Raw genomic sequence first — 21,895 nt, 5'->3', positions numbered from 1 at the left:
TTCATTTTACACCATTTTATTTAAAAAAACGTTTTTTAATCTATAAAACTGAGTATATTTCTAATATAGTAAACATCAAATAACTCATTTAGTAGTATGATTTTCTTTGGGACACTTGGGTGGCAAAGTCGGGTAAGCACTTGACTCTCGGTTTTGGCCCAGGTTCTGATCTCAGGGTGGTGAGATTGAGATCTGAGCTCAGCTCGGAGTCTGCCTAATATCCTCTCTCCCCCTCACCGCCCTGATCCTGCTCTCTTTCTCTCTCTCTCTAAAATAAAATAAATTTAAAGAAACAGTATAATTGTCTGTTAACTCTACCATTGAAATTTATTTTCTATTTCCAAAACGTGTCATCCAATTATGTTAATAATTTACATGATTTCCCAATCAATATTATAGATAAAGAATAAACCAGTGGGAACCTCTTTAACTAAAGGTAACTCATTTCTTGCCAAAGAAAGGAAAACATTACAGAAACTTTATTTTATTTTTTTAAAGATTTTATTTATTTATTTGAGAGAGAGAGAGGGAATGAGAGATAGAAAGCACAAGAGGGAAGAGGGTCAGAGGGAGAGGCAGACTCCCCACTGAGTGGGAAGCCCGATGCGGGACTCGATCCCGGGACTCCAGGATCATGACCTGAGCCGAAGGCAGTTGCTTAACCAACTGAGCCACCCAGGCGCCCACATTATAGAAACTTTAATCTCTTAACAAGTTTGATATAAATATCAGTAGACATTCTGTTTCAACTCTCCAGATACTCCTAATTTCTAAAAAGTAGTGATTAACCAGCTCATATAAATTATTTCTATTAAATTAAACTTACGTCACTAGAGGATAAAACCAAACCACTATTTCAAAGAAAAAAATACTACAAAAAATGAAGGTATTATTTTACTTCATCTATTAATCTGGTCTTAGAAATTCTTCTGAAGAATTAAACTTAGAGCATAAATTCCATTTGCCCTCTAATCAAAGGTCAGTAGATTTGTTAAAAAATGTGTCTTTGGAAATCAAGGTCTTCTTTGGGAGAAAGGGGGAAAAATCTACTGGAGCAAATAATTTGCAAATTTAAATTCACCAATGCTTACCAGTAAACTTTTAAGATTAATATTAGTTCCTCAAGATTAATGCACCTGCACAAAAAAACAAAACAAAACAAAACAAAACCCTCAAAAAACTTTTATTATAATATAATCCAGGATGGTAGCCATGGAGGTGTCCTACTTAGATCTCTAATTGTCTCTGTAGAGATCCAGAGATGATTAAATTCTTAGCCAAAGACAGTTCTTACCTAAGACAGGGAAACAAGGAATGAAGACATCAGGGTGAGTTCCCCAGATCATTGGGGGCTCCTCACTTCTCTGAACACTCAGAGCCTACAGAGATGGCCCATGTAATGTAGTAAGAACTAGTACTTCCTTTGCTTGGGGAGATACTGCAGACTAATAGGCATCACCCTCAGGAGCTGTCCCAGGCTGATAATTATAGTTAAATCTCAGCATAACCAGGCTGGCAATATGCTAAATTTGATATAGGAGGAAAAAGATTACAACCCAAAGGAGCTGCAAAAATTAGCTAGCATGTAACAATACGATCCAAGGGAGTACTTCTGATATTGGATTTTGTCCCTGGCAATACCATGTTTTATTAACTAACTCATCAACTTCCTGTCAGTAAAGCCCCCTTGCCTGTTCCTCTGACCTTGCTGATTTTTACAGTGGTTAAGCAGCACCACCTGGCCTCTACTGCTGTTTTTCAAGGGGCCTGGAATATAAAATAAATAAACAATAATTAATTGATTTAGGAACACTTTTATAGAATACAAAATTTAACTCCCTGGCAAGAACTCTAGGGATTATGCAAACTAGCTGCTAGATGGCTCTTTAAAACATGGAGAAAGTGGGGCACCTGGGTGGCTCAGTTGTTAAGCGTCTGCCTTTGGCTCAGGTCATGATATCAATCAGGGTCCTGGGATCAGTCAGTGTCCTGGGATCAAGGCCCGCATCGGGCTCCCTGCTCTGCGGGAAGACTGCTTCTCCCTCTCTCACTCCCCCTGCTTGTGTTCCCTCTCTCTCTGTATCTCTCTCTGTCAAATAAATAAATAAAATCTTAAAAAAATAAAATAAAACCTGGAGAAAGTGATAGCTCAGACTGAGTGAGGTGGAAGTTCCCAAGTTACCTCCACACATGGTAGATAAAGGGATAAAAATGTTCAGGGGCATGTACATAAAATGATTAAATAATGTGAGACTAGAGGAGCCACAAAAGAACATAGTTCCAGGGGATGGCCCAGAGGACTCACCTTTAGCTGAAGACTTAATAACTGTAGTGATGAGAGGGATACTAGCTTTATTAAGAGAAAGTTCTTCTCCGCAGGTCAGAGCTGATGGTAGAAGTGGTAGCTACAATCTTGCTTGTTAAAAGAAAGGAAATAATGGATCCCCAGAGTAAGAGAGGTCAGGTGTTGTTGTTTAACCATATGAAACCAGAGTCACCAATTGCTGTAAACATCAACAAGGTCAGAGAATGGTAAAAGGGGCTTTACGGAGAGGGAACTGATGAGTTAGTTAACAGAACATGGCATTGCTGGGGCAAAATAGCAAACGCAGATGCTGTTTGATAACTATCATCAGAAGAAAATATGAACGGAGGGGCAAAATAGACAGCAAACCAGATGCTGTTTGATAACTATCATCAGAAGAAAGTATGAACGGAGGAGCAGGAATCTGAAGGTGGTTTCTCCAATAAAAATCTATCCCTTTCTCAGTTCCTAGACAAGAATCAAATTTTCAGATCTAGAACCCTGCTCTGATTACTGTAGATGACAGCCTCCATCTCCTATTCCTTCTGAATACATTGTGGCACTCAGGCATTGGCTCTGGGTTGCACCCAGAGCCAATGCCTGAGTATGGCAGAGGTACTAGAGATCCTATACGTGTAGTCTGAAGTGCTTCCTACTATCTACTCTCTTTCTTCCCCTTCTTTTATGTGACATATATATCACTTCCCCTTCTTCCCACCTACATATGTGACATATATATCACTGACTATTTCATATACACACACATAAATAAATGAGATATGGTCTCTTTCTTCAAGAAATAGAGTCTATATGGAGAAAAAAAAAACACATGCAAAATAACTATAATCCTACTCATGCAGTGATAAGACCATGTCTTAAAGGAAATGTATTGAAGTGCTTTGGGAGGAGAGAAGCTTGAAATAGTTGTGACTGGGAATCTCTGGGAGGATTTTCTAGTGTAAACTTCCATCTCTGATCCATTTGTAATACATTGTATTTTCTAAAAATAGCCATATGAGCATTTTTGTTCTCACATGATCTTTCAGAAACTTGCCGCTCTAACAAGAGAGAGTCTGTTTCCCCTTCCTTGGACCTGCTAGTGTCTTTGAACCACAATGAAGAGAGTGCAGCAGAAATAATACTGCATTACTTCTGAGATCTAGGTCATAAAAGACAATGCAGTTTTCACTTCAGGATAGATGAGCCAATGATGGGGAAGATGATGTTACCACCAGTTGACCCATGTGCTGGACCAGGCACTCGGAGGCTCCTTGTCTGCTCCCCTGTTCTTGGAATGTGGACTCTGCTTGCCTTTCCTGCCCCCAGAGGCTCTTCCAGGGACATAGCCTTGAGATGGTAATGTTGAGAACAGCTGCCTGTCTATATAAACTTTGGCAAGCTCGTGCGGGGATCCATTCATCTTGCTGCCACCCAAGACAAAACTCATATGTAAATAATATGTAAGTACCCTTTATGTATTAAAACAGCCACCTACCAACCTGGAGTGGACTGCCTCTTTCTTTGGTCTCTCCTCGCTCTGTGCATTTGGGAGCCAGTTTCAGATTACACCTGGGAAGTGCCTGAGGATCTTATGAGCTGACAGCCAATATATTAGAAATTCTGCTAACTTAAAGATTCCATGTTGGAGAGACATGAAGAGATACTAAGTAGAGATAGAAATGCCCAAGGAGACCCAGCTGTTTGAGGCTTCCTAGCTAGGTCCCAGATGTGTGAGTGAGAAAGCCATCAGATGACTCCCGCAAGTAGCCTCTAGCTGCTTCAGGGACAACAGGAACTAGACTTCCTTCTCAAGGACTTTCCAAATTGCAGAATCATGACTAAAATAAATATAATTTTAATCCATTAGGATTTGATGTACAAAATGATGTCAAAAGGTACAAACTTCCAGTTATAAAATAAGTCCTGGGAATAGAACGTACAGCATAGTGACTACAGTTAATACCGTATTGCATTTTTTGAAAATCGCTAAGACTAATTTTTTTTTTTTTTTTTTTTTTTTGCTAAGAGTAAATCTTAAAGTTCCTCATCACAAGAAAAAAATATCTGTAACTATGTAAGGTGATGGATGTTAATTAGACATTGTGGTGATAATTTTGCAGTATATACAAATATCAAGTCTTTATATTGTACACCTGGGAGTAATATAGCATTATGCCAGTTTTACCTCAATAAAAAAGATGTAATTTTCTAGCTTCAATTACAAATAAATTTCAAAACTTTTTCGATTGATTGATAAATAGAGGTGTGTATATGTGAGTATGTGCATATTATCTCATCATTTATTCATTAAGGGTATTTTCACTCATCCATTTGAATGAGTTCTTCATTTTTTAAAAATATGATATTGGTATTATTCAGGACTATTATTTTCAAATAATTTTCTGGAACTGAAATTAAAATTGAATTTACCAATTCATAGACCTGGAAGGCCAGGGACTTAAAGGCTCAAGATATGGCTAAACTCAAGTGTGCAAACATTATATTAAGAATCCCTCAATCTTTCAACTGGTGTCTTCTTTTCATTTCATCTGTGTTCAACCAGAATCTCTGTTTGTGGTACTAAAGATGGCCCTAGACAGCTCTGGATTCCATGATCCATACAGTTATCCCATCAAACTCAGACCATTTCTTAGAAAATAGTTTTAGTGTACTTCCTGATAACAATTTCATTGGCTTGGCTTGAGAAATATGCTCATCTTTGAATTGATATGTATAACCTAGGAGATGGATTGCTCTAATGCCTTTATTCCCAGGCCTGGATCAATATATAAGGGCCACCAAAAAAGACAGAGAAACACAGTGAAATATCCTTTTAAATTATTTACTATGAATGTTTTTACTATTTTATTATTGGCCTTTTCATTTTAGGTATTTCTTGTTTATGAATAATTCAAGTGGTCAAGAGTATTGATCTTTTTTTCTCCAATAATTGTTAATGTCTCCATTCTATATATTTGATAAAAAGATATTTTCTTATAGTTTTATACAATTTTTGGAAAATTATTGTATTTCAATTACATGACAATGTGAGATTATGTGATCTGAGCACCTAAACTGATTATTTTTCCAAATGCTAGCCTCTCATCTGAACATCATTTACTGTATAACCTTCCTTCTTCCATTTATTTGTAAATCGCCTTCTCATAAGTTAAGTTGATATGCATACTATATATACTAAGGAATATTTAGGGCAATGAATTGTGCTGAGTTGATGGCTGTATTTTTATCAGTAGCACATTTCTTTGATTTCTATATCTTCTCATTATAATTTATTATTCAGTAGTTTCTCTGTTCTCTCAAACTTGAATGACCCATCTTTATGCCATGCCTATTTCAAATAGTTCAAAGCAATAGTCAGAAATATATTTGTCATGAAACTCAGATTTCTTTCTTTTGGAATTACAATTACTTTTTAATTACAATTACTTTGTAACAGCTTTATTGAGGTAATACAGGTATACTATAAGTTTCACATGCAAAAGGTTTAAAATATGTGTATAGCTGTGTACTATCACCTCAATCAAAATAATAAACATATCCATCACCCCCAAAAGTTTCCTTACTCCATGTTTTATCCTTTTTTTATTATGTTATGTTAATCACCATACATTACATCATTAGTTTTTGATGTAGTGTTCCATGATTCATTGTTTACATATAACACCGAGTGCTCCATTCAATACGTGCCCTCTTTAATACCCATCACGAGGCTAACCCATCCCCCCACCCCCCTCCCCTCTAGAACCCTCAGTTTGTTTCTCAGAGTCCATAGTCTCTCATGGTTCGTCTCCCCATCTGATTTCCCCCCCTTCATTTTTCCCTTCCTACTATCTTCTTCTTTTTTTTTTTTTTAACATATAATGCATTATTTGTTTCAGAGATACAGGTCTGTGATTCAACAGTCTTACACAATTCACAGTGCTCACCATAGCACATACCCTCCCCAATGTCTATCACCCAGCCACCCCATCCCTCCCACCACCCCCCACTCCAGCAACCCTCAATTTGTTTCCTGAGATTAAGAATTCCTCATATCAGTGAGGTCATATGATACATGTCTTTCTCTGATTGACTTATTTCGCTCAGCATAACACCCTCCAGTTCCATCCACATTTTTGCAAATGACAAGATTGCATTCCTTTTGATGGCTGCATAATATTCCATTGTATATATACACCACATCTTCTTTATCCATTCATCTGTCGATGGACATCTTGGCTCTTTCCATAGTTTGGCTATTGTGGACATTGCTGCTATAAACATCGGGGTGCACGTACTTCTTCAGATCACCACATTTGTATCTTTGGGGTAAATACCCAGTAGTGCAATTGCTGGGTTGTAGGGTAGCTCTATTTTCAACTTTTTGAGGAACTTCCATACTGTTTTCCAGAGTGGCTGGACCAGTTTGCATTCCCTCCAACAGTGTAGGAGGGTTCCCCTTTCACCACATCCCCGCCAACATTTGTCGTTTCCTGAATTGTTAATTTTAGCCATTCTGACTGGTGTGAGGTGGTATCTCATTGAGGTTTTGATTTGGATTTCCCTGATGCCGAGTGATGTTGAGCACTTTTTCATGTGTCTGTTGGCCATTTGGATGTCTTCTTTGGAAAAATAACTGTTCATGTCTTCTGCCCATTTCTTGATTGGATTATTTGCTCTTTGGGTTTTGAGTTTGATAAGTTCTTTATAGGTTTTGGATACTAGCCCTTTATCTGATATGTCATTTGAAAATATCGTCTCCCATTCTGTTGGTTGTGTTTTGGTTTTGTGGACTGTTTCTTTTGCTGTGCAAAAGCTTTTTATCTTGATGAAGTCCCAATAGTTCATTTTTGCCCTTGCTTCCCTTGCCTTTGGCGATGTTTCTAGGAAGAAGTTGCTGTGGCTGAGGTCGCAGAGGTTGCTGCCTGTGTTCTCCCTTAGGATTTTGATGGACTCCTGTCTCACATTTAGGTCTTTCGACCATTTTGAGTCTATTTTTGTGTGTGGTATAAGGAAATGGTCCAGTTTCATTCTTCTGCATGTGGCTGTCCAATTTTCCCAACACCATTGTTGAAGAGACTGTCTTTTTTCCACAAGACATTCTTTCCTGCTTTGTTGAAGATTAGTTGACCATAGAATTGAATTGAGGGTCCATTTCTGAGTTCTCTCTTCTGTTTCATTGATCCATATATCTGTTTTTGTGCCAGTACCATACTGTCTTGATGATGACAGCTTTGTAATAGAGCTTGAAGTCCAGAACTGTGATGCCACTAGCTTTGCTTTTCTTTTTCAACATTCCTCTGGCTATTCAGGGTCTTTCCTGCTTCCATACAAATTTTAGGATTATTTGTTCCATTTCTTTGCAAAAAGTGGGTGGTATTTTGATGGGGATTGCATTGAATGTGTAGATTGCTCTAGGTAGCATTGACATATTCATAATATTTGTTCTTCCAGTTCATGAGTATGGAACGTTTTTCCATTTCTTTGTGTCTTCCTCAATTTCTTTCATGAGTACTTTATAGTTTCCTGAGTACAGATTCTTTGCCTCTTTGATTAGATTTATTCCTAGGTATTTTATGGTTTTGGGTGCAATTGTAAATGGGATCGACTCCTTAATTTTTCTTTCTTCTGTCTTGTTTTTGGTGTATAGAATGCCACTGATTTCTGTGCATTGATTTTATATCCTGCCGCTTTACTGAATTCCTGTATGAGTTCTAGTAGTTTTGGGGTGGAGTCTTTTGGGTTTTCCACATAAAGTATCATATCATCTGCAAAGAGTGAGAGTTTGACTTCTTTGCTGATTCGGATGCTTTTTATTTCTTTTTGTTGTCTGATTGCTGTGGCTAGGACTTCTAATACTATGTTGAATAGCAGTGGTGATAATGGACATCCCTGCCGTGTTCCTGACCTTAGGAGGAAAGTTCTCAGTTTTTCCCCATTGAGAATGATATTCGCTGTGGGTTTTTCATAGGTGGCTTTTATGATAATGAGGTATGTACCCTCTATCCCTATACTCTGAAGAGTTTTGATCAAGAAAAGATGCTATATTTTGTCAAATGCTTTTTCTGCATCTATTGAGAGGATGTTTTAATCCTTCTTTCCTGCCCTTTTCCAAATTTGGCTTCATGTAAACAGTGGTCTGCCTTCTATTAATGTATATTAGTTTGCATTATAAGATTTTATATAAATGGAATCCTATAATATGTAATCTTTTAATTTGGATTCTTTCACTCAGCATAATTTTTTTAAGATCCATGCTGTTATCTTAACAGTCCATCTTTTTGTATTGCTAAGTAGTATTCATTTGTCATAGTTGCCACAGTTTATATATTCACAAACTTATGGGTTGTTTCCAGTTTGAGGCTATAACAGAAGAAGAGGTTTCTATAAACATTTATGAAAAGTCTTCTCATAAATGTGAGCTTTTATTTCTCTATGATAAATACCTAGAAGTGGAATGGTCAGGTCTTACATTAGATGAGTGACTGACTTTTTAAAAATATCTAGTGGCATATGCACCCCAATGTTCATAGCAGCAATGTCCACAATAGTCAAACTGTTGAAGGAGATGAGATTGCCCTTCAACAGATGAATGGATAAAGAAGATATAGTCCATATATGCAATGGAATATTACTCAGCCAACAGAAAGGATGAATACCCACCATTTGCATAAACATGGATGGAACTGGAGGGGATTATGCTAAGTGAAATAAGTCAAGCAGAGAAAGACAATTATCATATGGTTTCACTTATATGTGGGACAGAAGGAATAGCAGGGAGGACCACAGGGGAAGGGAGGGAAAACTGAACAGGAAGAAATCAGAGGGGGAGACAAACCATGACAGACTCTGGACTCTGGGAAACAAACTGAGAATTACAGAGGGGAGGGAGTGGGGGAATGGGGTAACAAGGTGATGGGTATTAAGGAGGGCACATGTTGTGATGAGCACTGGGTGTTATACACAACTAATAAATCGTTAAACAGTCCATCAAAAACTAATGATGTACTATATGCTGGCTAACTGAACATAGTAAAAAAAAATAAAACTACAAAAAAATCTAGTTGTTTCTTAATCTTAGATTGAAAATGAAGAGTCAGCTTTACACCTAGAGTACTTTCATAGGAATGATCACCCATTATGAATCAGATAAGCAAAAGAAAAGTTATGAAAAGAAACAAGACCATGGAGTCATAAAATATGGAGCAAGAATGATTCTTGGTGATCATATATCCTAAAGCTCTCATTTAAAAAGGGAGAAGACAAAACTTCAATATTCAGGAAGAGATTTGCCAAAGGTTGCACAAAATCAGGACAATTTTTGATCCAATACTCTACCCAAGTCACAAAACTGAATCAAACTTTATTATCCCTTCAAAAGTGAGGTGATCATGGGGATTTGCCAGGTCCATTTCAGCAAAAAGGTCAACTAAGACATAAACGACTTCTCTTCTAAGGCATGCCAAACATTTACTTCTTGCTTTGGATGTGGCTTACTCCATCCAACCTGACTCCTGATTTCCCTCCAGCCTTGCATTTTATTAGTGTATTCCTACTTTAATCGAATATCATAATTTTTGAAATTTGGGCTCAAAAAAGGAAGCAAGCATGGAATGTCAGATTCAATATCCAGTTTTTCTTTTTTCTTTTGATAACACAATATTTCAAGAATTCACACTTACATGAATACATGGATACAAATTTCAATGTTTTCAATGCTTTATGAAGTATGAGAAGATCAGAATACTGCCAAGATATATATTTTTAAGATTTTAGAGAGGGAACATGAGCAGGGGGAGTGGGAGAGGGAGAAGCAGTCTTCCCGCGGAGCAGGGAGCCCGATGCAGGGCTCCATCCCAGGACCCTGGGATCATGACCTGAGCTGAAGGCAGACGCTTAATGACTGAGCCACCCAAGCGCCCCATGAATACTGCCAAGATATTAAAGACACAGAATATACTTTGTATGGAATTTTGATTACTGTATTTCTTGCTGAGTGGTTATCTCCTGTGAAAATGGGTGAATTGCAAGATTCTGTGAACCACTAATTTCTCTCTTTTATGGTTTCAGGTAAATAGTTGTCAAAGTTTTGCTTTTCATGAAAAAAGACGATTGCTGATCTCTTTATTTTATCTTTACCATTGACTAATTTTTTTCAATTATCCTTTTTTAAAAAAAGATTTTGGTTATTCATTTTGAGAGAGAGAGAGAGAAAGAGAGTGCACAAGCAGAGGGAGAGGCAGACTCCCTGCCGAGCTGGGAGACTGACATGGGGCTCGATCCCAGGACCTGGAGATCATGACCTGAGACTAAGGCAGATGCTCAACCATCTGAGCCACCCAGGCGCCCCTTCAGTTATCCTTTATTGAATTTTATAGAGGAAAATATGCTCAAGTGTGTGGGGGGGTCATTTTTAAAGCAATTGTACAGTCATAGCAAAACTGAGCAAAAGATCGAGATTTCCCATATTCCCAACGAGCCTACCTTGACACTTCATTATCACCAAGAGCCCATAGTTTATGATTCACTCTTTGTGTTACACATTCTATGGGTCTGGACAAATGCATAACAACATGTATCCACCATTAGAACATCATATGGAGTATTTTCACTGCCCTAAAAATCCTCTGTGCTCTACCTATTCATCCCTCCTTTTCCCCAACCACAGGCAACCACTTATCTTTTTACTGTTTCCATAGATTTTCCTTTTCCAGAATGTCATATAGATAGAATCATAGTATGCAGCCTTTTCAGACTGGCTTATTTCATTAAGCATATATGCATTTAAGTTTCCTCCATGTTTCCTCTTTTTCATGATTTAATAGCTAATATCTTTCCGAACTAAATATTATTCCATTTTATGAATATACCACAGTTTATTTATATATTTAGCTGCTGAAGGACATTTTGGTTACTTCCAAGTTCAGGCAGCTATAAATCTGCTATAAGCATTCATGACTCGGTTTTGTGTGGACAATAATTGACTTAAGAAATGACAAAGTGTTTTCCAAAGTTTATAATTTTATGTTGCCTACCACCATTGTATGAGTATTCCAGTTTCTCCATATTTCAACCAATACTTGATATCACCAATCCATTTTAATTTTATATATTCTAATAAGTGTGTTGGTATATACTGTTGTGGTTTTATTTTGCATTCTCCTAACAACTATTTGTTGAGTATTTTTGCACGTGCTTCTTTGAAATCCAAAGATCATTTGATATCCCAATATTATATTATTTTGCTTTTCTCATTTTTTATAAAGCTTTTTGGTTTCTTAGTATTGATTTTTTTTTCAGGAATTTTGTATATTATGAATCAAAGTGCTTGATCACATCTGTGATTTGGAAATATGTCTTATCATTCTATGGATATTCTTTTTCTTTCCATTGACTTAACATCCCTTAAAATAAAAAAAGTCTTTCAATGCTGAAATCCAATTTTTGTATATATATATATATAGTTGGAGCATGCTTTCATTGCCATAACTAAGAGATTTTGGTCACTGGAGTACCTAGGTGGCTCAGTCAGTTAAGCATCTGCCTTTGGCTCAGGTCATGTCCTGGGGTTCTGGCATTGAGCCCCACATCATCTCCTTGCTCAGTGGGGAGTCTACTTCCCCCTCTCCCTCTACCTACTACTCCCCCTGCTTGTGCTCTCTCTCTCTCTCTGTCAAATAAATAAAATCTTAAAAAAAAAGAAATCTTGGTCACTGAACATAACAGACATTTTCTCATTTTTTTAAAAAATATTTTTAATTTATTCATTTATTTTAGAGAGAGAGAGAGAGAGAGAGAGCATGTGCAAGTAGGTTAAGGGGAGAGGGGGAAGGGGACAGAATCTGAAATACACTCTGCACTGTGCATGGAGCCTGATGTGGGGCTCAGTCTTACCATTGCAAGATCATGACCTGAGCGGAACCCAAGAATTGGACCCTTAACCCACTAAGCCACCTAGGTGCCCTGACATTTTCTCATTTTATTGTTGAAGTTCTATACTTGTAGGTATAGACTATGTCTATGATTCATCTTGAATTTCCATTTGAATTTTTATTTGATACAAATGAATTGAACTTCTTTATTGTCTGTTTTCATATATATATTGAACACATTCAGTAACATTATTTTTTAAGTTTTTAATTCCAGTTAGTTAACATACAGAGTTATATTAGTTTCAGTTGTACAATATAGTGATTTGACAATTCCATACATCACCTACTACTCATCATGACAAGTGCACTCCTTAATCCCTAATCACCTATTTCACCCATCCCCCCAACTCATCTCCCTTCTGGTAACCATCAGTTCCCTATAGTTAAGAGTCTGTTTCTTAGTATGTTTCTCTATTTTTCCCTTTGCTTGGTTGTTTTTTTTTCTTAAATTCCACATATGAGTGAAATCATGTTATTTGTCTTTCTTTGACATTTCACTTAGCATTATAGTCTCTAGCTCCATCCATGTCCTTGCAAATGCTAAGATTTCATTCTTTTTTATGGCTTAATAATATTCCACTGTATATGTATACCACTTCTTCTTTATCCATTCATCAATCAGTGGACACTTGGGCTGCTTCCATATCTTGACTATCATAAATAATGCTGCTATAAACAAAGGATACATGTATCCTTTTGAATTCATGTTCTTGTATTCTTTGGGTAAATACCCAGTAGTGCGATTACTGGATCATAAGGTAGAATGTGTATTTGGATGTTCTGAATATATCTATTAAATCTATCTATTCTAATGTGTCACTCAAAGCCATTGTTTCCTAGCTGATTTTCTATTTAAACTGTCTATTGATACAAGTGGCATGTTAAAGTCCCCTACTGTTATATTATTATTACTAATTAGTTCCTTTTTGCTTGTTATTAACTGTTTCATGTATTTAGGTACTCCCATATTGGGTTCATATTTACAATTGTTTTATCTTCTTGTTGGGTTGTCCCTTTTATTATTATATAGTATCCTTTTTTTGTCTCTCATTACAGTCTTTGTTTTAAGGTCTATTTTGTCTGATACATGATAAATATGTATTTATTGCCATTTTATGACCTATTTTGTGGTTGTTTCTGAAAATGTAAACTTTGCTTGGAAATTTTCTGCTGAAAACTCCCCTTAGCCTTATGGGGTTTCCCTTATATGTTACTGTCTTCTTTTTTCTTGCTGCTTTAAAATTTTTTCTTTATCACTGTATTTTAATTATAATATATCTTGGTGTGGATCTGCTTTTGTTGATTTTGCTGGAGGTTCTCTATGCCTCCTGGATCTGGATATCTGCTTCCTTCCCCAGATTAGGGAAGTTTTCAGCTATTACCTCTTCAAATAAATTTTCTGCTCCCATTTTTCTCTCTTCTTCTTCTAGGACTCCTATAATGCAAATGTTATTACTGAGTTCCCAAAGTCTATTCTCATTGTGCATAATTCTTTATTCTCTCTTTTGTTCAGCTTGACTACCTTCCATTACTGTCTTATAGTTCAGTAATTTGTTCTGCTGCTTCTTCCATCCTGCTGTTTATTCTATCAAATACATTCCTCTTTTTGTTTATTGAGCCCTTTATCTCTGCTATGTTATTCCTTATCTCTGTGTTAAGGGTCTCACTCATGTCTTCCCCTCTTTCTTCAAGCCTAGTGAATATCTTTATGATTACTACTCTAAATTCTCTATCAGGCATGTTACTTATATCTGTTTCTCTAAGATCTTTGGCCATGGCCTTATCTTGTTCTTTCATTTTGGACAAATTCCTCTGTCTTCTCATTTTGTCTAAGTTTTTGTGCCTATTCCTGGTTATTAGGAAAGTCAGGCACTTCTCTCTTCTTGAGGGCAATGGCCTTATGAAAATGTCCTGTAGTGCCCTGCAGTGTAGTGTCCCCAGTTCCTTGGGGACTGGTGCTTCAGAGAGTGTCTCTATTGTGTGCTGCATGTGCTCTGCTGGTGAGTCCTGGCCTCATTATCCTGCAGGCTAGTCATCTGCAGAGGCTTTTTGCCTGTTGTGGTGGTGTTTGGTTCCTGGCCTGAATGTGCTGAGTTTTAACTATGTGTGTTCTGGTCTGCTTATGAAATGAGAACTGTCACCACTGCCACCTAAACCAAGGTTCTGCAAAACTCCCAGGTCATGAGATACATGTGGGCAAGGGTTTGGGCTGTTCTTCTGGAGGAAGGGGCCTATCATTCTGGGATTGATGCAAGAGTGACTGGAAAGAGCGCTTCCACCCAAGCACATGGGGACTTTGTGTATGAAAGTTAGGTAACAAGTGTTGGTGCTGTTCTGGTTCCCACAGGTGGTCCTGTGTTTCTGCTGAACTGCAGGGGAGGAAAATGGCACCTGCCACTTCCCTTGTTCCTGCAGGGGTCTCTCTGTGAATGCTATCTTTCTGAGACACATTCTGAGATGAGGAATAACCTCCCCACTGTGTGTCCAGTCACTCTTCAGATTGCTGTTCCAACACTGCATGTCTATAGGCTGTTTTCTCTGCCTTCTCTCCAAGAGTAGCCCCAATACCCTCTGGACTTTCCCTGAGCCAAGCCTGCTAACCTTTAGAACTCCAGGCTTAAGCCCTGCTGGTTTCAAGAACTCACAAAATTTGGACGCTTTTGCTTTGCAAGTAATTGCTATGGGGAATTGTCTTTCCTGTGCACTCCCCTGTTTGCTCGTCTGTCTCTTATCCTTTGTGTCTGAGGCTCCCTCCGCACCACAGTGGCCATGATCTCTTTCTCTCCCAAGCCATGTTTCCACACTTCTTATGTTCTCTGATGTGGCCTCTTCTCTACCTTTAGCTGTGGAGTTTGTTTTGCCAGTCTTCAGGTCAATTTCTAGAGTATTTAGGATGATTTGATAGTTATCTGGTTGTATTTATGGGATGAGGTAAGCCTAGGATCCTCCACTCCACCACCATCTTCCCCTCCTTCAGCAACATTATTTTGATAAATTGAACACTTTATTATTATGAAATAACTTTCTTTATGGCTTTTGTTATTTTCTCTGAAATCTATTTCATTTAATACTAATATAATCACTTCAACTTTTTTCTTTTTGTTAGTGTAAGCATGTATATCATTTTGTATCCTTTTACTTTTAATCTATTTCTGTAGAAATATTTAAAATAGGTTTCTGGTAGGTAGCATAGAGTTGCAGCTTGATTTTTGCTCCAATCTGACAATCTCTGCATTTATTAAAGTGTTTGGATAATTTATATTTAATGTTATTATGTATATGCTATTTATGTTTCAGTATAGGTCTGCTTTTTTGATATGTGCTTTTTATTTGTCCCATATGATTTTCCCTTTGCCTCTTTTTTCTGATCTTTTTGGAAAGTAGCATACATTAATGTTTAAAATAACATACATTAATATATCCATATGGGAATAATAAAGTCGTTTCACCAATTTTCACCAATAAGTGTTTTTCATACAATAATTAACTTCTCTAGAGAAAATCATCAGCTCCCTTATTTTAAAGATTTTATTCATTTATTTGAAAGAGAGAGAGAATGAGAGAGAGCATGAGCAAGGGAGGGGGAGAAGCAGACTCCCCTGCCGAGCAGGGAGCTCAACACGGGACTAGATCCCAGTACCCTGGGATCATGACCTGAGCTGAAGGCAGTCGCTTAACTGACGGAGCTACCCAGGCACCCCCATTAACTCCTTTTTAATTATAGCTACTCTACTACTTATCCAGTTGACAGCTGATATTTTCTATAATTATAGATCACTCAAGGTCCTTCTTCTGGATCACCCAAGATCTTTAAAAGGGAAATGCCCATGTCCTGATCAACATGACATAAGATCATAGTGAGAGAATATGTTTATCATCCATGTATGGTCACACCATCTCCTGAACTGAATGTTAAAATCCATGGCACATTAACAATCACAATCAATTTTATTATTTGGCCATTTAATTCTACTTATTTCTATCCTGCACCCATAATTCACCTTGTCTGACATGCCTTGGCCATGAGTGAAGTCATGCCATCACTTCCACCTTTGCATCAAGTACAATTTTAATACCTAAGAGAATACTTCCAAATGTTACGTTACTCTAAATTATTTTGAATTATTTTTTTTAAGATTTTTAATTTATTTATTTGACAGAGAGAGACACAGCAAGAGAGGGAACACAAGCAGGGGGAGTGGGAGAGGGAGAAGCAGGCTTCCTGCCAAGCAGGGGGCCCAATGAAGGGCTTGATCTCAGGACACTGGGATCTGACCTGAGCTGAAGGCAGGTCATGACTGTCACTTAATGACTGAGCCATCCAGGCACCCCAATTTTGAACTATTTTTGAATCTGTTTAATTCTATCGGAGGTCCAAGACAAGGTAAAACACATTTTAATATTTAAATGTTTATTTAACTATAAAAAATTCTAATTGGTTCAACAAGGCCATAGGATTCTCATATGTATTCATCTAATAGTTTCTCTAATATTTCTAAATGTTGCTTTATAACTAATTCACCAAATGCATATTATTAAGCACATGCTATAAACCATGAATTCTGCTAGATGCCTGACAACTCAATTCATGCCACAGAGTATTTCATAATTTAAGTGTGGCTCTATCATTCACAACCATTCAGATTTACGCTTAATGTATTTGTTTGAGTTGTACTCATTATTAGGAAAGTGAGCAGTTACACAGAAATAAATATAGGGTAGAATGTATAGTCTATCAGTTATTTTTTGCAATTTAGTGTTAAATAATTAAGATAGAAATAAGATTTTATTCACATTTGTATCGGTAAATTGATCAAGTTATGGTGGTAGGCTCACATAGACAACTTCAATAGTATTATCTTTAAAAATCTCTATAAACAGGGGCTTCTGGGTGGCTCAATCAGTTACTTAAGTGTCCAACTCTTGATTTCAGCTCAGGTCTTGACCTTAGGGTCATGAATTCAAAGCTTGCATTGGGCTCCAGGCTGGAGCCTACTTAAAAAAAAATGTATCTATGAACAATGATAAATTTCATGAATTAAATATATAGGTGTGTTACTCTCACAACAGAATACAGAAATGGAAGAATGATGACATTTTAAAAATTTACTTTTAGATTTATTCATTTTGCAATTATTTCATATACTACTTAAAAACTTTTGATTCTTGCTGAAGTCATCAACATAAAATTAAACAAAATGGGTGTTTTATTTGATTTAAATAACAAATTTTATTATATTTTATTCTCTATAATGAAACTATGACAACGAATAAGCCTTTTAGAGGCTTTTACCAATCTGAGATTTTTATATTGCAAGAAAATAAATTGTGATCTCAAAATAAATGCTTACAGAGATACTTTTTGTGACAATTTCTAATTCTGTCAACCTACTAGTATAGTATGGCTTTGAGCATATGTTTATTTTGCATAAGATAAGAATATCACAATATGAAATCATCAACCATACTGACTATAAGTTGACATATGTGAAATTTCTAAGGAAAAAAAGCTTTAATTTCAAATCTGCAAATTAGAGACAATGATTCTTTATTTCCTTTGGCTTCTGGAATGGATATATTAAGCTATATGTATGTATACATGTGTAAAAGCCCTTTTATTTTCAATTACAGATGAATAAGATATAAATAACTGTCTAACTCAATGACTCAAAGGGAACACAAACTCATTTACTATGGTGTAAGAATAGGAATATTATATGCAAGGTCTGGAACCCAACCCAAAAAATAAAAGTACTATTCTGTATCATGGATCTGAAATATTGGGTATGAGTTATTAATTTCAGTCAATGGAAGATAATTCAATATGCCCCCAAACTCCAGTAGTACCAAGAAAGCAAAGAGGTTAACTATATATCCATTAATGGGGATGGTGATCATTTAACTTAAATATCAAATAAAGATATCACTTGCAATTCAGTTAAGAAAATAAACATTACCGCTGTTATAGTTTATTGGGTGTTATAGACTTTGGGGAGGAAATACACAAGGCTTGATATATATTCATTTTTGTAGAGTGATTTCCTATTGCAAATGATTGGAACACACTTCTGGCATCCTAATGTTCCTGTGCTGATGGTCTCTTCTGTTGTTCAATGTGTCTAAAGCAATAAAATCAGCTTGTAAGCTTTGCCTCGGCAGCTGAGCACTGCATGCATTCAGGCCATTATGGCAGTAGGGATGCTCAGTTGGGAAAATGGTATATAAATAACTGATAACATGAGGGGAGTCTGATTAATCCTTACTGGCCAGTGACTATTTTTAGGATCCCCTTGCATTTGAAAGGATTTGTGCTCCTGAGGAATTGAATGTAAGAGTGTGAGTGCTAACTCCATTCATTCTGACAGCACAAAAGGAATTCTTAGAAAATGATTATTTTAAAAATGATTTCTGAAAATCAGAGTTTTTTAAAACGCAATTTTAATTTCCTAGTGACATCTTTTTGATGCATTCTCTGCAATTCTTTAAAATTTTATTTGCTTCATTTCATCATTTAAAAAAATCACTTCTTCAATTCTTTAAAATTTTACTTTACTTCATTTCATCATTTAAAATACAGTTCACTTCAATCTGTTACATGCTCATTCTCTTATCTCTCTCTCCCACCCCCTATACTTCCCCAAAAGATATACAACATTTTTTGACAAATAACTTTGAACTCAAAGAAGTGTATACATATGCTCATGTCTCTCATATTTGGGATATTTATACAACTGCATCTTAAGTTATATAAAGAAACATCTGTATGCTTCCAGAACAATTCAGTGTTTTAACTCTAATTAAGAGAAACAAGTTAATTTTGTAAATTAATAGCATACATTTTCATATCAGCTATTATTACATATTTTAATGTTTTCATTACCCCATGGCCAACCACAAAACATCTGGTGGAGCTAAACTGGTCTGTTATTTGTAGTTTTGCTGTGCTGGAAAGATCTAATATTTGATGAATATTCTCATAAGGTTTTGAGATAATTAAGATTCATATGTGCACAATCACAAATATTATGTATATATGTCCTAAAAAATTAGTCATTATCTTAATTCCAATAAGATAGGTTGATTGGTGCTTTATTCTAACCAGTCTTTAGGTGACTGAACTATTGACTGTAAATACTTCTCCTGGTACTAGCTACCATTTTGAGCATCTACTCCATAAGAGATGCTATGCTTTTTTTATTTTTTAAAGATTTTATTTATTTATTTGACAGAGAGAGACACAGCAAAAGAGGGAACACAAGCAGGGGGAGTGGGAGAAGCAGGCTTCCCGCGGAGCAGGGAGCCCGATGCGGGGCTCGATCCCAGGATCCTGGGATCATGACCTGAGCTGAAGGCAGATGCTTAACAACTGAGCCACCCAGGTGCCCCAAGAGATGCTATTCTATGTGTTCACACTTATGATTTATAATTCTCAGACCTACTGTGAATGTTATGTAATATTATGCTAACTATACACATAAAAAGGACAAGTAGTTCAAGACACTAGCTTGGTCTATATGGTAGAACTAACTAAGTTACTCAGCTAGGATTGTAATGCAAGTATGTGGTTTCCAAAGCATGTTATTTTTTATATTATGTTATGCTACCTAAGGATTATAACATTTGATTTTTATTTAAATTTTTTTTCAAACTATCTGAAACCTAATCACGATTACTCATCATCTCTTATCATGGGCAAAATGATTTGTTGAAACTAGCCACAGCCATTTATAGTGAGCATTTATGATTCATATTGGTAAATATGTACTACAAAGATGAATGTGAAAAGATTCCTGAAAAGTTAACCACATTACAGACTTTAATGATTAGTATTAATGCATATTTGGGTTTTATAAATTCTATAAAGGAGTAATTAATTTTTTATTATCTTTTTAAAATTTTTTATTGTTATGTTAATCACCATATATTACATCATTTGTTCTGGTGTAGTGTTCCATGATTCATTGTTTGTTCATAACACCCAGTGCTCCATGCAGAATGTGCCCTCTTTAATACCCATCACCAGGCTAATCTATCCCCCTACCCTCCTCCCCTCTAGAAACCTGTTTGTTTTTCAGAGTCCATCATCTCTCCTGGTTCGTCTCCCCCTCTGACTTACTCCCCTTCATTCTTCCTCTCCTGCTATCTTCTTCTTTTTCTTTTTTCTTAAAATATGTTGCGTTATTTGTTTCAGAAGTACAGATCTGTGATTCAACAGTCTTACACAATTCACAGCGCTCACCGTAGCACATACCCTCCCCAATGTCTATCACCCAGCCACCCCATCCCTCCCACCCCCGACCACTCCAGCAAACCTCAGTTTGTTCCTGAGATTAAGGAGTAATTAATTTTAAGTTGTGTCTTCTAGCAGGTCTTGTAAGAGAAGAAGGACATGACCAATTAGTACAACTCCAACATACAAATATAGGGACAAATGAGTGGAAAGGAAAGAGTCTAAGATAAGGCACTGAAGTTGAGAAATATTAGACTGAAAACTACAAACTTAGATCATATAGTTTTGCTTTCCAGAAATGGCATATGTTTAGGATTTGTGTTAGTTCTAAGAGACAATGATAATACACCAACCACCATAACCTCATCCTTACTCCTTTCCTCTTCTGAAAATAGTAAGTTGATGACTACATATTGTAATTGACTAAAATTTTATTTTCTATAATATATAACCTACCTTTATGCATACTTTAGGTTATGTTTATAATAAAATAGTCACCCAATTCTATATTTCAAAATTACTCTTATGGCTCATTGAATGTTGCTATGAATGAAACTGTTTTGACACTAAATAATTTAATTTGATGACTGAAACTCCCCACATTGTAAGGAAGATCTAAACTTGGCAAGAAATTAAACCTGTGAAAGAATGTTTAAAAATGTGAACATATTTATTAACTGTTACCTCCTATATGAGCTCTCAGCATTTTGTGCCTGCTTTTAATGTATCATGTAGAGAACTATACTGTACTTATTTATTTTACATGTTTGTTGTTCCACCCCAAATGTAACCTTTTCTGAATACAATTCTATTTTTCCTTTCATTAAATTACTAGGACCAAATGCTTTGTCTGGCATAGTTTCATCTTTTGAAAAAGTGTAAGATTGATGTACATTTCAATTATGTTTCATAATTTCTTGTTAATTCTGAGAATATCCTTTAATTTGAAAACATAAGAGTTGTCACACTTCCTACAGTGTGGAATAAAATCCACACATGCATAACTCTGAACCAAATACATCTATTTTATGAGATCATATCAAAAATTATTTCAAAAATAGCATTTTCAACTGGGTATATATTAATGTAAATAAATATCCATAACTCATTTGGATAAATGTCTAGTGAAAAAATTGGAGAGAACTGTATTTTAAAGAGGGAAAGATATGTCATTTATAATTATTGAAAGAAGCATAATTAGTATAATAACAAAGAACCAGACCAAAAAGAAAACTGGAGCTCAAAAATACAATGAATAAAATAAAAAATGTAATTCAGAGTATCAACAGCATATTTGACCAAGCAGAAGAAAGAATCTACAACTTCAAAGACAAGTTATTTGAAATTACCCCATACTATACAAAGTGATATATAAATTGAATTCAATCCCTATCAAAATCTTAATGGCATTTTTCACAGGAGTAGAAA

This window comes from Zalophus californianus, chromosome 1, assembly GCF_009762305.2.
Source record: "Zalophus californianus isolate mZalCal1 chromosome 1, mZalCal1.pri.v2, whole genome shotgun sequence".
Taxonomy (NCBI): Eukaryota; Metazoa; Chordata; class Mammalia; order Carnivora; family Otariidae; genus Zalophus; species Zalophus californianus.
The sequence above is the reverse complement of the archived record's forward strand: the minus strand, read 5'-3'. Positions refer to the sequence as shown.